This window comes from Myotis myotis, unplaced genomic scaffold, assembly GCF_014108235.1.
Source record: "Myotis myotis isolate mMyoMyo1 unplaced genomic scaffold, mMyoMyo1.p scaffold_m19_p_1, whole genome shotgun sequence".
In the NCBI taxonomy this organism is placed as follows: Eukaryota; Metazoa; Chordata; class Mammalia; order Chiroptera; family Vespertilionidae; genus Myotis; species Myotis myotis.
The window spans coordinates 12,659,610-12,676,221 of record NW_023416313.1 but is presented as its reverse complement, the minus strand read 5'-3'; the positions used below and the strand labels follow the sequence as shown (position 1 = coordinate 12,676,221).

General features: G+C 41.9%; 1 protein-coding gene across 1 annotated transcript in view; it reads right to left on the bottom strand.

Annotated features, from left to right (window-relative positions):
- The window catches only part of LOC118650498 (cytosolic beta-glucosidase), a 118,112-nt gene that overhangs the window by 37,847 nt on the left and 63,653 nt on the right, over positions 1 to 16,612 (bottom strand). The gene's annotated exons all lie outside the window — the stretch shown is intronic.

The window sequence follows — 16,612 nt, the reverse complement described above, 5'->3', positions numbered from 1 at the left end:
GCAGACCTGTGGCCTTTTCTATCTAGTGCTGTTGTTCATGATTTCTATTTCATTCCCCAGGAGCTGGTCCTTTATGGCCCAATAGACCCTTTGTTTTCAAAAGGCTTTCAACCATGGAAGTTGTTTTTTTGTTTAATGGTTTTAAGCCCCTTCTACTCCTATATGAAGGCAAGTAGACAGAGTATAAAATTCTCACTTCAAAATATACGATGTTTATAAGAGCTAATGTGTAATGCACAAACTATATGTGGCTGGTCTAACAAACACCTGACTTTAAAAGTATGACTCTGACCCTCACTCTAGGCAGTTATGTGCCTGAAGTATTGAGAAATAGCAGGAAGGCAAGTGTGGCTGGAGCAGAATGATGCAGAGGGAATCATTGGAGATGAGGCCCAAGGGTTTGAATAAGAAGGTGACCGTGTAGGACCCTGTCAATCAATTAAGGGTTTTCACTATTACTCTGTGTGATATGGAAAGCCACTGAAGAGCTGTAAGCAGAGTATTTGTATGATTTAAGAAGATAAATGGCTACTGTAAATGGAGAAATGAGAAGTCAGTTAAGATCCTATCCCATTACTCCAAGAAAAGATGATGATAGCTTGAACCTAGGTGGTTGGAGATTAACTTACTGAGAAAGCACAAAAGAGAGAGAGGAGATGAAAATGACTCCATGAAAATGACTCAAGTCACTGGAAGCTTGGAGTTGCCATTGAACGAGATGATGGGCCACGCGGAGAGCATATAGAGATGAATGGGACATGGTAGCTCTGAGAACCCACCCTCTAGGAGAGGTGATACACAAGGAAAAAGAGCCAATAAAAGCAAGTTCCATTCCTTAGACACTGGCTATGTACCAGACACTGAACTCAGCATTCCGCAAATATGACACCAGGCAGTCCTCATGATAACTTCATGTGGTCGATACAATCAGCTCTATTTTACAGATGAAGAAAATGGAAGCTCAGCAGAGTGACATGACTTGCCCAAGATCAAAGAGCTGAAAGACAGAGAATAGGTTTGAACCCATCACTGTCCAACCTCGAGCTTATGCTCTTAACTACAGTCCTTTAGTCTAACTCTGGCTCAACTTAATCTGAGGAAATAAGGGAGGCAGGATATAGGAAGCCGGCCCATGAGTGTGGGAGCAGTTTACCTATGACAGCATGATTGCCTGATGGCTCTTAATCCATAAAACCAGAAGGATGGACTCTATGATTTCCCTGGTTCCCCTCAGCTCTAAAAGCCTATAATTTTAAAACATGGCGATGCTTCTTTTCACTGAAGTGAAAGTCATTTTTATTCCTCAAGACTGAATAGCATAAAACGCAACTCTCTTATTTATACAAAGCTATTCCAAGCCCGGCTGAATGGAGCCTCAATCCTTGCAGCTTGCCCATTTTAAAATAGAAAGAGTGTGAAGAGTAAAGGAAGGACTGAACAGAGAAGGGTGAGTGAGGAAAAAGAAGAGGTACATCCAGGAAATAAAAATGAGGTTTGAAAAAACTGTCATTTTCCAGAAAACTGAAGAATTTTTACATCTGTTATACTGAGGCATCTTGATTGCTGACTAAAAAGTTTAGTGACAACTAAAAAGGTATCTTGTATGTGAACAGAAACTTTAATTTTCATCGTCTTTGTTGTTCCAGATCCCAGGTTGTAATGTCACACCTTCGATTTATGACCATAGCAAAATCATATGAAAATAATTTCACCCAGAGAGGATCCTACACAGCCAGAAAAATATAAAGCAATATATTTATGTTTGCTTTGGATTTGGAATATGTCAGTGAGATTGAAGTAAAATTTGGCCTAGATTTAAAGAATCATAAAAACAAGTTAGCGTTTCATTAGGAAGTAACAAGCAGCATACTTTTCTTCATCATCATCACTACATTTATAATGGGTGTCCACAACATACATATGAATCTCTGCAGCAGTTGGCAGCTATGGGGATTTGCTGACATTGAAGGTGAATAAAGTTACAGTGAAATGATTCCAAACTGTTTCATTACTGTTAACTGAAAAGGAAAATCTCTAGCCTGGTGTTTAAACTGTGCCTTATGGAAGGGGAGTATCATAGTCCTCTCTCTCCCCCTCTCCCTCTCACTCTCCCCTTCTGTCTCTCCACCCTCTATCCATTTTGGATGCCTTCATATAATGTCATTTATATAACAACACCTTAAAATCTCATTTTAAGGTTTTAAAAATGTGTAAAATTACCCTGGCCAGTGTTGCTCAATGGTCAGAGTGTCAGCCCACTCATGGAAAGGTCTTGGGTTCGATTCCCAACCAAGGGCATGTGCCTGGGTTGCAGGTTTGCTCCCTGCCCCCTGTCAAGGCACATGCAGGAGGCAACCAGTTGATGTGTCCCTCTCACATGTTTCTCTCTCTCTCTCTCTCTCTCTCTCTCTCTCTCTCTCTCTCTCTCTCTCTCTCTCTCTCTCTCCCACCCTCCCTCCCTCCCTCCCTCTCTTTCTCCCTCCCTTCTTCCACTCTCTCTGAAAAGCAATGGATAAAATATCCTCGGGTGAAGATAACAAAAAATTGTATAAAACTGTAGCTAAGATTATAATGAATGGATTCAATGTTTAAAAATATAAATAAAATTGATGACTTCACCCCATCTATTAAAATCATCATTATCCCAATATACTTTATACTTTCTGGGGATTGCTGGGGAAAATTACACTTAGTTATTATTTTCTTAAAACACATGCTAAATGGAAAAACCACAATAGAATGTTCAGGGGACATGATAGTCACCCCACATAAGAAATTCAAATAACAAATAAATAAAACATCCAGTATTCCCTGAAATTAAAATAAATGCGAATATATACACTGAGTGGCCAGATTATTATGACCACCTGACATTTGTAGGAAAATTAGCTATAATTTCGTATTGAAGTTGCTAGAGGACCAGACCATTATAAATAGGGAAGCAAGTTGTTTACCACGACAATAGAAGTGATTTTTTTTTCTGAAGATATGGGTAAACAATGCGATTTAACAGCCTTTGACCATGGGATATATATATATATATATCCTACAACCTGCTTCCCTATTTATAATGGTCTGGCCCTTTAGCAACTTCAGCGTAAAATTATAGCTAATTTGCCTACAAACATCAGGTGGTCATAATAATCTGGCCACTCAGTGTATATGCAAATGTATATGTCATATTAAATTAGCAAACTTTATGATGCCACAAAATAGGTAAAAATATTTCCTGAAAAGTATCAAGGAAAATAAGATTTCCAGACGTCAATTTGAAAATATGTATCAAAATGTTTTTAAACATGCATAATTTTTGACTCAGTAATTTTTCATCTAGAGCTATATCATAAGGAGATCAACAGAAACTGGGTCAAAAATATTTTCCAATGATTTATCATAATTTATAAATGCTATCAATGTGAGCAAACAGACAGTAGGTTAAACCTGCATTAAGTCTGAAAGTCATAAAGGATTGGCTCCATTTGCCAAAAAGAATGTAAGGTTTCTTGTTAGTCTACCGGAGAGAGAGGGCAGGGGACACCCGATTGAAGGAAGAACAGAGGGCGGATCAGTGTGGACAGAAAGTAGAGAACACACTTGTGGAAGGTGGATGCCACCAGCAGGAAGATCACAGCCTGAGTTCCTCCCAGATGAAGAGAAAAACAATTAGACCCTGAAAAGGAATTGCCTGTCATAACAAGGGAACTCCTGAAAATTCGAGTAAAGGCTTCACACAAAAAGAGACTTATTGCAAGGAAAGTATGCATGGTAGAAAGTTTATTTTCCCCTTTTTTTATTGAATTTACTGGGATGACACTGGTTAACAAAGTTATACAGGTTTTGGGTGAACAATTCTACAACACAGCATCTGTATTCTGTATTGTGTGTTCACCACCCCAAGTCAGGTCTCATCCATCACCATTTACCCACTTCAGCCTCCCCCCACCCAGCAATCACCATATTGTGGCTCATGTCCATGAGTTTTTCCTCTTTCTTTTCCTTTTTGCTCAATCCCTTCACCCCACTCCAGGCCCTTCCTTTTGCCTGAAAAATATGAACATTTATTGTATTTATTAAACTAAAGGAACAGTCTTGAGATCACATGGAAAGTACACATGGAGAAAATAAATTGCTGAATCAAAAACCACTCTGGTGGTAGAGATCAGATCATCAGGTATAGTTGAAACTCAAATTAGTTAAACAGGACAACTGGAAATCTGCACAAACCCCTCAGAAAGGCAAAAAGACTTAACCATACGAAAAATAAATAAAAGACACAAAGAACAGATGCAGAGAAGCCAAAACTCTTGATGTGAAAATTAGAATTACAGTTAGAGTCCATAGTAGAGATGAAGCAGAACTACTTAGCTACACTAATAAAAGAGAAACATGCAAACTGGTGTCACTCTGCTACCCTTCCCATTGGCTAATCAGGGCAATATGCAAATTAACTGCCAGCCAAGATGGCAGCCAGCAGCCAGGCAGCTTGAAGCGAACATGAGGCTTGCTTGCTTCAGTGATGGAGGAAGCCAAGGTTCCCTGCCTGCCACTGCCGGCCTCAGAGCTTGCAGTTTGAAACATTGTTACAAATATAGAAGCTAAACAAAACCCCAGAAACGTGCTTTCAGCCAGCCAGGATCTCAGAGCTGGAGTTGAAACAGTGTTTCGATTATAGAACCCAAACGAACCAGATACCTGCTTTCAGCAGCCGAGGCCTAAGAGCTTGAGCCAAGTCTCAGAGCTAAAGCTGGCCCAGAATAAAAAAAAAAAAAAAGAAAAAAAGGAGCGGTTGGGAGCTTCAGTCACCTGCCAGCCTAAAAACAGCCCTCAGCCACTCACCCAGACTGGCCAGGCATCCCAGTTGGGACCCCCACCCTGAAGGGTGTATGACCAGCTGCAAACAGCCATCATCCCCTCACCCTGGCTGGCCAGGCACCCAAGCAGGACCCCCACCCTGATCCAGGACACCCTTCAGGGCAAACCAGTCGGCCTCCACCCATACACCAGGCCTCTATCCTATATAGTAAAAGGGTAATATGCCTCCCAGCACCAGAATCAGTGGAGCAGCAAGACCTCCCAGCACCGGGATCAGCGTGACAGGGGGCAGCGCCCAAACCCCCTGATCGCCCTGTGGCTCTGTGTGTGACAGGGGGCAGGGCCACAACCTCCCTATCCACCCTGCTCTGTTCGTGACAGGGCAAGGCACCCCAACCCCCAGATCAGCCCTGCTTTGTGCCTGATAGTGGGGAGCTCCTCAACCCCCTGATCGCCCTGCGGCTCTGTGTGTGACAGGGTGCGGCGCCCCAACCCCCTGATCGGCCCTACTCTGTGTGTGACAGGATGCGGCACCCCAACCCCCCCACGGGCCCTGCTCTGTGTGTGACGGGGTAGAGCCATAACCTCCCCATCGGCCCTGCCCTGAGTGTGACAGTGGCAGTGCCCCAACCCCCTGATCCGCCCTGCTCTGTGTAGGACAGGGGGTGGTGCCCCAACTCCCCTATTGGCCCTACTCTGTGAGTGACAGTGGGGAGCTCCTCAACCCCCTGATCGGCCCTGCTCTGTGGGTGATAGAGGGCGGCACCCCAACCCCCCTGATGGGCCCTGCTCTGTGAGTGACAGGGGGCAACTCCCCAACCCCCTGATTGGCCCTACTCTGTGCATGACAGGGGGTGGCGCCGCAACCTCCCCATCAACCCTGCCTTGAGTATGACAGGGGGCGGTGCCCCAACCCCCCAATTGGCCCTACCCTGAGCGTAACTGAGGGTGGCATCGCAACCTCCCAATCCGCCCTGCTCTGTGCATGACAGGGGGCAGCGCCCCAACTCCCCAATCGGCCCTGCTCTGAGCCCGACCAGGGGCAGCACCTAGGGATTGGGCCTGCCCTCTGCCACCCGGGAGCAGGCCTAAGCCAGCAGGTTGTTATCTCCCAAGGGGTCCCAGACTGCGAGAGGGCACAGTCCAGGCTGAGGGACCCCCCTCCCCCCGGAGTGCACAAATTTTTGTGCACCGGGCCTCTAGTTAAATATATAACAGCAAAAGTTTTCCTGAGCTTAAGACAAACTAAAATTATTGTTGCAAATGGCTAGTGGTATTCTGTGTTCATAAAAAGACAGGAATCATCTGTTATGTATCTCAAGAATAAATAGATATTCTCATAGGCTCCATGTAGATGCTTGATCCCCTACAAAGAAACACAATCAATCTACAAACTTTGCTTCTACACACTGACATCCTCAAGAAAATGGATCAAATCCTTAATTCAACAGAGAAGAACAGGATAAGGAGGGTGGGGAGGAGGAGAATTGTAGACCCACACTGATTGCTATTTATGTGCAAGGGCAATAGAAACACATTTCAGAAATGCTCTGAAAACATCACACCCATACAAAACTCTTCCTGAAGCATTTTTAAAAAAGATTCCACCATTTCATGACTGCTCAACATCAGTGAGGACACTGACCTTATGTGTCTCTTAGAAACTAGGTCTTTTTCAATTCTCAGATCCAGACTGTCTATGTTCTATGCAAATGATGCCCCACAAATAAAAACATGGAAAGTTTTAGATTGTGCTTTAATATTAGAAGATCAAAGTCCTTACACCAGTGATACTCAGCTTTATCTGCACTTTAGAACCTCCTGGGAAATGTGAGAAATCCCTAAATCCCAGGACACACCCCAGACATTTAAATTAGAATCTGTTTCTGCATTGTTCACAATGGCCAAGATATGAAAATAATCTAAATTTCTGTCTAGGGTGAATGGATACAGAAGTTATGAGATGATAGATGATGATAAATAGATAGATAGATAGATTATAGATAGATAGATAGATAGATAGATAGATAGATAGATAGATAGATAGATAGACAGATGATAGATAGATAAATGATAAATAGACACAATGGAGTATTACCCAGCTATGAGAAAGCAGGAAATCCTGCCATTTGCAACAACATTGATGAACCTTGAGGGTATTATGCTAAATGAAATAAGTCAGCTAGAGAAAAACAAATATTGTAAGATTTCACTTATATGTGAATCTTTTTAAAAAGCCAAACACAGAAACAGAATAGAATGGTGGTTGTCAGGGGATGGGGGTAGGGGAAATAGGGAGATGTTGGTCAAAACGCACAAATTTCCACTTATAAGATGAATAAATTCTGGGAATTGAACATGCAACATGTTCACTATAGTTAACAATACTGTATTATGTACCTGAAAGTTGCTAAGAGAGTAGATCCAAAATAAAGAAAAAAAAAAGATAATTATGTGTTAACTAACCTTATTGTAGTAATCATTTCACAATATATACATGTATCTAAACATCACCTTGTGTACCTTAAAATTACACCATGTTATATGTCAATTATCTCTCAATAAAGCTAGAAGAAATTATAATCACCGGGGCTAGAGCCCAGTATTTTTTAAATCTCACCAGTTTATTCCAATATATATAGTCAAGATCAGAAGCTCCCAATCTTTGCTCTATCTGGAGTGAAACATTGAGTACTAAAAAGGAGCAATGTAGGGGTTATGTTTTCTTTCCCAGTCAGAGTGTGCAAACTTCCATTTCAATGTTTTTAATTTCCCAGAGTTATTGCTTTTCCAGCTAAGATCCTTTTAAAATACTTGCATGTCATCCTAAAGGGACAATTTAGGCCTTGCTGGAAGGTCACCCTTCAGGATTCCAAAGCAATGGCTGGGGAAAGTTGTCTCCCTCATTCACCACCTTTGTACTATATTCCTTACTTTGAACAGATGAACCGGAACTGCATTTGGACAACATAATTTTAAACTGGGTTAATTTCAGGGTCAACAAATGAAAAGTAGACACACACAAAAGGACTTCAGCCAGTAGAGGAAATAACTTGGTCCCCAGACTATATGATCAAGGAATATTTTTAAAGACTGCTCAAGTATCTTATATTTTTACTCATATAATAATGAAAGCAAAGATAACTGTCTGGGGCTGTACTCTACTCAGGGTCAAAGTAGCTCCCAATGTTATATTATGCAGCCTAAGGAAGCACATTAAGTCCTCAGGTCACTGTGATAGAATATACAACAGTGACTGTGAGAAATGTTACATATATTAATGAGATTCTACCACACCTGTTTCAGAAGTGTGTGAAAGAGAGGCCATATCCCTGCGACAACCAAGGTCATGTCTTCAACATAGATTAGGGGATTAAGACCAAAATGTTATGTTCATAATGTGATATCACAATCTAACCCCCAAAACTCTTCCACAAAAGATATTTATGTCTTCTACTTCACTGAAAGAGGTTTCCATGCCATTTTGTGATTGATTGGAGATATGATTTTAAAGAATTATGTGCTCACTTATCCTATATAATAAAAAGCTAATATGCAAATAGACTGAACAGCAGAACAAACAAACTGAACAAGTGGTCGCTATGACATGCGCTGACCACTGGGGGGTTGGGGGGGGGTGTGCGAGGAACATGGCGGGTGTTGGTTGCAGTGGGATGATGGAGCAGGTGAGCGGGTGTGCCAGACCAAGGCGAGGTGCTGGTCGCTGCCATCGGGGCGAGCCTCTGCTGGTTACTGAAAATTCTTTGCTCCTGCACACCATGGTCCTACCCAGCACTTGCACCTGCTGCTGGCACCGGCCCTGCTTGCACCCACTGCCAGTGCCCAGCACTGGCCCAAATCGCTCAGTGCCATCAGCAGCTGCGAGCGGTAGCTTCCGGCCCAATTGCCCCACAGGGCTTCTCCACCTCTCCCTGCTCCTGAGGGGAGATCAGGACCAGCAGCTGCCTCTCACACCCACTGCTGGCGATGGCCCTGCTTGCACCCACTCCCAGTGCCAAGCCACCACTCCAACCCACTGCCAGCACCAGCCCGGCTCGCATCTGCTGCTGGTACCTGATGCTGGTCCCTATTGCTTGGTGCTATCAGAGGGTGCTAGCAGCAGCTGCTGGCCCTGATCATCCCTGAGGGCTTCTCCACTTCCCCTGCTCCTGAGGGGTAAGCGGGACAGCAGCTGCTGCTCACACCTGCTGCTGGCACCAACCACAAGTGCTCTGCACCTTCAGGGGGTGTGAGCGGGGACAGTGCTGTCAGCCTGTGAGAGCAGTGGTGGGATCAGGGCTACAAGCAGACAGGGGACCAGTGGCCACAGCTGGAGGTGCCGAGTTGGGGTGCAGAGGATGGGCTAAGACCCACACTTGTGTCTAATGCAGCTTTGCGACCCACAGTTCCTTTTAAGGTGCACAAATTCGTGCACTGGGCCACTAGTAATTCCACAAAATCTCTATTTTATAATTCATGTTTTTGTCATCAATGAGAATCGCAGAGGTCTAATTCTAATAAAAAATAATTATCTCAACAGAGTTTGATGAAATAAAACCAACAACACACATCACCCTGAGCTCAGCATTCACATTAATTTTCAAGACCAGGAGAGAAGAGAACCAAAGAAAAGATAATAACTTGCTATCCTATCTAATAAAAGAGTAATATGCAAATTAACCATCACACCCTCATTCCCTGCAAACAGCCATCATCCCCTCATCCAGGCTGGCCAGGCACCCTAGTGGGACCCCCACCCTGATCCAGGACACCCTTCAGGGCAAACCAGCCTGCCCCCACCCATGCACCAGGCCTCTATCCTATATAATGAAAGGGTAATATGCAAATTGACCCTAACAGCAGAATCACTGGGAATGAATGGTCACTATGACACACACTGACCACCAGGGGGCAGACACTCAATGCAGGAGATGCCCCCTGATGGTCATCTAAGCCAGCAAGTAGACATCCCCCGAGGGGTCCCAGACTGCGAGAGGGCACAGGCAGGGTTGAGGGCCCCCCCCCCCCCCGAGTGCACACATTTTTTGTACCTGGCCTCTAGTCTGCTATAACCATTGTCACAAAAGCAAAGCCACTAGATCCTAAGTATTCCAAAATCTAAAAATAAATGATGATTATATGACATAATAGAGGAGTTATTTATCACTATAATGGCAACCATATTACAATATATAAATGTACCAAATCAGCATGTTATATACCTTAAATTTATAAAATGTTTTATGCCAACCCCGCCCCCCCCCCAAAAAAAATAAAACAAAAATAAAAATGCTAAAAAGTAAAGTCAGAGCTTAAATAAGGAGACAAAAGTAGGGTTTGGCTATGAAGTGGTATTCTATGCTATGTTCTTCCTGCTGGGCATGAGGTTAAGTATTACAAGTAGGTTAGCAGTGTTTTGAGACCTCCTAACTTCAGACAGCTCTAATGTGGAATTGGTAAGAATTACATCAAAGCCTTGGCTAAAACTCCCTGAGATCCACAGAATTTAGCTCTAGAAGTTGATCGTGTGCAGACAGCAGCTGTGCCGTATATCTCCGTAGCCTCGCCTCAGAAGCAAGATCACGGTGGGTACTCAATGAATATTAGGTAGTTGCCTATGCTTGTGAGTGACCCTCCCACATGGCGCAGGCATTCTCTCCACAGTGTCTCTGGCAGATGGGCATCCGGCATCTGCTTCCACGCCAGCTATTGACAGGTACCTAATGATCTCCTGAGGACATTCATTCCCTGACTCAGGCCCACTGATTGTTAGAAAGCTGTCTTCTGTTGAACTGAAACTTGATTTCATGTAATGAGCCCCCACTGGCCCGAGTTCTGCCCTCTCCAACAACACAAAATGAGTCTTTTTAGCCTCCCACCTGACAGTTCTTTAACAATTTTAACCAAAAAAACAATGAATAGGGCTGTCCCTATTTAAGCTCATCCCAGGCATTCTTTTCTGAGTACAAATTAAATTGTTAATATTATCGTTAATAGTCAGTGGTTCCATGAATGAGAGATCTTATTCCAGATACAACTGAGAGTTATGTGTTGCATCTCATAATTGGGATATTTGCCACGGTGCAAGCAAGGCAGGTTTTCAAGTGGCTATACATACATATTTTCCTCCATGGGGCACATTCCACAATGGCTACCAGGCTTCTAGTCTTGACTCCTTCCAGGTTTCATTTCTAAACCAGGAATTTGATCGTGTCACTTCCTTATCTAATATTCTTCAATGATTCCCATGATTTCCTTTCAATCAACAAAAAATAATTTAGTAAGTTAATATTATGTGCAAGAGCATTCTATGTCCCAAAATGGGCAGGGAGGCATGGTCCCTTCTTTTGTCAAGCATACAGTCAGTCTATGCAGATGTGTCAAGGAATGAGTAAACAGCTATGGTCAAAAATATAGGTTAACATCTCAGGGTTAAGAACTAAAAATACAGGTAAACAACTCAAGCTAAAAATACAGGTTGCCCAGCCAGCACAGCTCAGTGGTTGAGTGTCAACCTACAAACCAGGAGGTCATGTTTTGATTCCTGGTTTGGGCACATGCCTGGGTTGTGGGCTCAATCCCCAGTGTAGGACATGTGGGAGGCAGCTAATCAATGATTCTCTCATCATTGATGTTTCTATCCCTCTCTCCCTCTTCCTTCCTCTCTAAAATAAATAAAAATACATACGTTTTTAAAATACAGGTTAAGAAAAAACAGGTAAACACTGATCAGAAATGGAGGCCATATATTAGAACCTCAGCGAAAGCGTCTATGAGGAGGTGAAACTTAAGCTAAGACCTATTTGCTGAAAATGAACCAACCATCACAAAGTAGCAGCAAGCATGTTTTAGCTCTCGCCTAACAAGCTTTATGTCATCTGCAAACTGGAAACCCATTCCTTCAACTCTTCACCCACAATCATTGATTAAAATGTTGCATGTGACAGGGTCAAGAAAAAAAGAAACTTTAGGCACCTAGAGAGTTCCCTGGTAAACTATCTTGTACAACATCTAATTACAAGGGCTTTGCAAAGCAAACATTATGCTTTCAAGATTTCCAAAGCAGGGCCGATTTATCCCTTATTAAACTCCTGTAAACAATAGAGGGTACACCGCACTTCTTGTCTCTGGGTTGTTTTCATCTCCAGGCAAAGCCACCTAGTGAGGACCAAAGGAACTTTAGATGAACGCACTTCTATGTATTGATACTTGTAGCACCAGCTACAGTGGGAGGCTCACAGCTTGGTTCCTCAGCTCAATACAATTCAAGCTTCCTTTCCCAGAGCAAGGGCACAATTTACCCTTCCTTAGTTGCATGCTGTTGAGTTAGTACATGAAGCCCAGCAGAAATCTACACTGTATGTGTGTGTATACACAGGGCCTATAGGACAATATTCTGGAAAGGGGGAAATGGATGAGTAATACCCTCTTCCATCTCCACTTGACCTTGTCACTGGTCCTCTGTGATCTGGAGAAAACAAACGCCTTGTACATCTTTCTTGTGTTCTCCTTTGATAACATGTCTCTAAAGAAGGTACAGTTTTTCCCAGTCACATGCAAATACTAAGCACACCTATTTTATTTAGATTACAGTTGCTAACTTGTTAAAACCCACTAATTCACCCAACTCTCTAACATGCCCTGCATTAAGGACTGCAGCTTAGTATTACACAGGTTTACCTTGCACATGGAGGACATACTTGACATAAGGTCACTGTAGATTTCTTTAGTCATTGTGACCAATTTCCAAAAATTATGAAGTGTTTTGAGGAATGGGAGCCTCATTCTAAATGGTACAAAGGCAACATGGGGCTAGCTGTAAGCCACCTTCAGGAACACTCATGTATGAAATGCCTTTCAACCATATGAGCTCCTCAAGGTTATTCAATGCAGCACAGTTTGTAAAAGTGGAAAAAAATGGCCATCATTCAGACCCCCAATGCCCACAGCAGGAGAATCCTATATAATAAAGAGGAAATATGCAAATTGACCATCACTCCAACACACAAGATGGCCACCCCCATGTGGACACAAGATGGCCGTCAGGGGAGGACAGTTAGAGGAGACCAGGCTGGCAGGGGAGTGGTTAGGAGATGATCAGGCTGGCAGGCAAGCGAGCAGTTGGGAGCCAGCAGTCCTGGATTGTGAGAGTGATGTCTGACATCCCTCAAGGGGTCCCAGATTGGAGAGGGTGCAGGCTGGGCCAAGGGACACCCCCTCCCCCATGCACGAATTTTGTGCACAGGGCCTCTAGTGGGTGAATAAGTAGAGTCTGTTTATATATCAAAATTCCAGAGATCCATTAAAAAGAGTGACTTAAAGCTAAAAGTATGTTGAAAACAGATATATATAGTGCAACATCATTTATATAAATAGTAAAATACACAATAAATATACAAATTGGTGATGGGCACATACGTTTGTAACAAGATATATATCTGTGGTAGGTAGATACTCACCAACTTCAGGGTCATGGTTATCCCAGGTGAGGGAAGGACAATTGGGAAGGGTACAATGTGGTTTCACCTGGATCAATAGTATTTTTTTCTTTTGTAAATGTAAAATATATGTGGCAAAATATTACCATTTATTAAATCTGGATCACAATTATATGGATCCCTTTATTTTCTATGTGTTGCGATAACTTTTCTTAAGTAAAAGAAAAAGGAAGTTAAACTTCATTTCCCCAGAGGAGCCACTATGTTTCTTCCCTTCTGATAATGAGATCCCCATTATCCAGTGCCTTTCCAAATCATTTTTGGAGCAACAGAGTTTTCATTTCAAATGAACATTTTTTATAGCTTCCTAATATATACAACCAGTAAACATTGAGGTGCCCTGGAGGCCTGCTTTCTCACCTTCTCTCTATGCAACCTAACAGTGTCCCCAAAGATATCTCCATGGAACCCAAGGCTTCACAGAGCACAATTAGAAAACTACTAATGTAACTAATGGTGATTCCCTTTTGACCTGGAAGCCAGAAAGCTATGAGCCAGTTTTCAAGGTTTATGCCAACATCTATGGTCAAGTCATTTGCGTTCTCCTTTTCCCTCCTGTTTGTGGCTTACTACCTGTTATTTCTTTTTATCAAAGGCATGGATGTACTAAAATGGCCCATCTTCAATAATTGGCAAAAATTAATACCTCTCAACAAGTTTAAACTGAAAATTCTTAACTGTCCTCCTTACCATTTTTCTGAATAACAGATTTCACAGTGCTTGTGTTCCCCCAAAAAAGATTTTTTAAAACAGAAGTATAAAAGAAAGATATTTTTAAATAAACACATCTTCCTTAAATAAAAGCAAAGAAATAAATGACTTAGAGTGAGTGCAATTACATATAAAAAGAGAATCCAGCATTAGTAATATCAAAAGTTAAAAAATAACTTCCACTTATTGTGGAGTTCATTTCACAATATGTACAAATATCAAATCATTATGTTGTATACCTAAAACTAATATAACATGTCAATTAAACCTCAATAAAGACATTTTTAATATATTTTATTGATTTTTCACAGAGAGTAAGGGAGATGGGGATGGATAGAGAGTTAGAAACATCAATGAGCGAGAAACATCAATCAGCTGCCTCCTACACACTCCCTACTGGGGATGTCCCCACAACCAAGGTACATGCCTTTGACTGGAATCGAACCCGGGACCCTTCAGTCTCCAGGCCGATGCTCTATCCACTGAACCAAACCGGCCAGGGCTGAATAAAAACTTTTTAAAATAAAGTATAAAAGCCCTGTCCGGTTGGTTGGGCATTGTCCCATGCACGGAAATGCTGACTTGATTCCCAGTCAGAAAACACGCCAGGATTGTGGGCTTGATCCCCAGTAGGGGACGTGCAGGAGGCAGCTGATTGATGTTTCACTTTCACATCAATGTTACTCTCTCTCCCTTCTTCTGTCTCTAAAAATCAATTAAACATATTAAAATAAATAAATAAGTAAAAAAAAAAATAAGAAACATCATATAAAATTCAACTACGGACAAACACAAATATTCAGTATGACATTTCTGTGACTAATAACATATAGGTACAGAAAACCAATAAAGATACTTTAATGTCAATTCTGTAAATGTTCTTAAGTTTTAACATTTTATATTAACATAAATATAGTCATTGTGCCAGGTGATTTGATTCTATATTTATAAAAATGTCATATTTGTATAAAAAGCCTATTAAAGATTGCAACTGGCCATTCTAATCTATGTTTGCAGTAGTCAAATAGGTATATCTCTACATGAGAAAATATATCTCTACATGAGAAAAATCACTTTGAGGCAAAATTACAGACAATAGCAGTAATAGGCAACTTACTTTATTGACTGAAGGATAGCCACCTAGTGAGTGAAGTCTTAGATACATCACTGAGTTAGAGTAAAATGTTAATTGTTTCTTTCTGGCTGTACACCCACGCTCCCTATCTTCACCTAGCACCCCCACCCAAGACATCACCAAGAAAGACCTCTACATTGAACAGAATACCCTAGCCAATCCTGCCTTCATACCAGGGTCAAGTGTTGCCGGGCTTGGAGGGTAAAAGGAACTCTTTACCACCTATTTTCCCCTTGGCCTTGCTCTCCCTTTAAAGGAAACAATCAGCCTCCTTCTACCACCACCACTGCACTCACTCCCCTGGGTATGTCAACTGGCATGTGAAAGACATCATAGAAGAGAAGACTATTGGGTTGGAAGGAAAGGATTTAGGGCAAAGTAGGGATTTAAGGAAAGGCAGAATGAGACCAGACAAAGGACTGATGAATGTTATGTTCTATGGTGATCAATTAAACCACTGAAGTCAATCTGCTTGCCCAAAAACATACCTACTAACTGAGGTCACAAAGGGACAATAGTGCTGATAAATTTTTGAAGAGACATTATTTTTAACACAGGTCAGTTGTTAAGCCATATCTTAAAGCAGGCTAGGACATTATTGGGGGAGGAAGAGAAGGAGAAAAACTGTAGTAAGTGAAAAGAAGAATCACAAAAGTGCTAAATAAAGTACAAAAACTTTCATCAAGAAGGTTACATAGCCTAAAAAGCCCAGTGAAGATAAATTTAAAACAAGACTGGACAAAGGTAAAGATTGATGAAACCTCTAGACAAATTGATTATTAGTGTCAGTTGCGATGACCATCTCTAGAAATCCATAGGAACAGAACCAACAAGCTTATGAGCTAGAAGACGTAGTTACTCATCCAAACAAAATCAGATTGGATGACCAGCATTATAACCTTGGGATCAAGAATATGCAAGGAGGATCTTGTGTAAACTCAGACTATTGTCTAAGAATATTTAAATATTAATTCTAGCCTGGCCAGCATGGCTCAATGGTTGACCATTGACCTATGAACCATGAGGTCACAGTTCGGTTCCTGGCCAGAGCACATGCCTGGGTTGTGGGCTCAATACCTAGTGGGGAGCATGCAGGAGGCAGCTGATCAATGATTCTCTCTCATCATTGATGTTTCTATCTCTCTCTCCCTTTTCCCCTCTGAAACCAGTAAAAAATATATATTATTTGGAAAAGATTAATTCTAGAATTTCCAACAGGCAATAGGTTAACACATCAGCTCTGAGAATGGACATAGTAACAGTGTGAAGTGAACCTATCCAGCGAATGCCCAGGGCAGAATTTGGGGTTCAAAAATATTCAATAAACTCTTTATTAGTCAGATAGTCAGGAAGTGAAGTGCTCCAGCTAATCAAATATTTTTTGTTAATTGTTACCACATGCAGAAGGATTACAAATTTTGGAAGAATGAGAATAAATTAAAATACACTTTATACT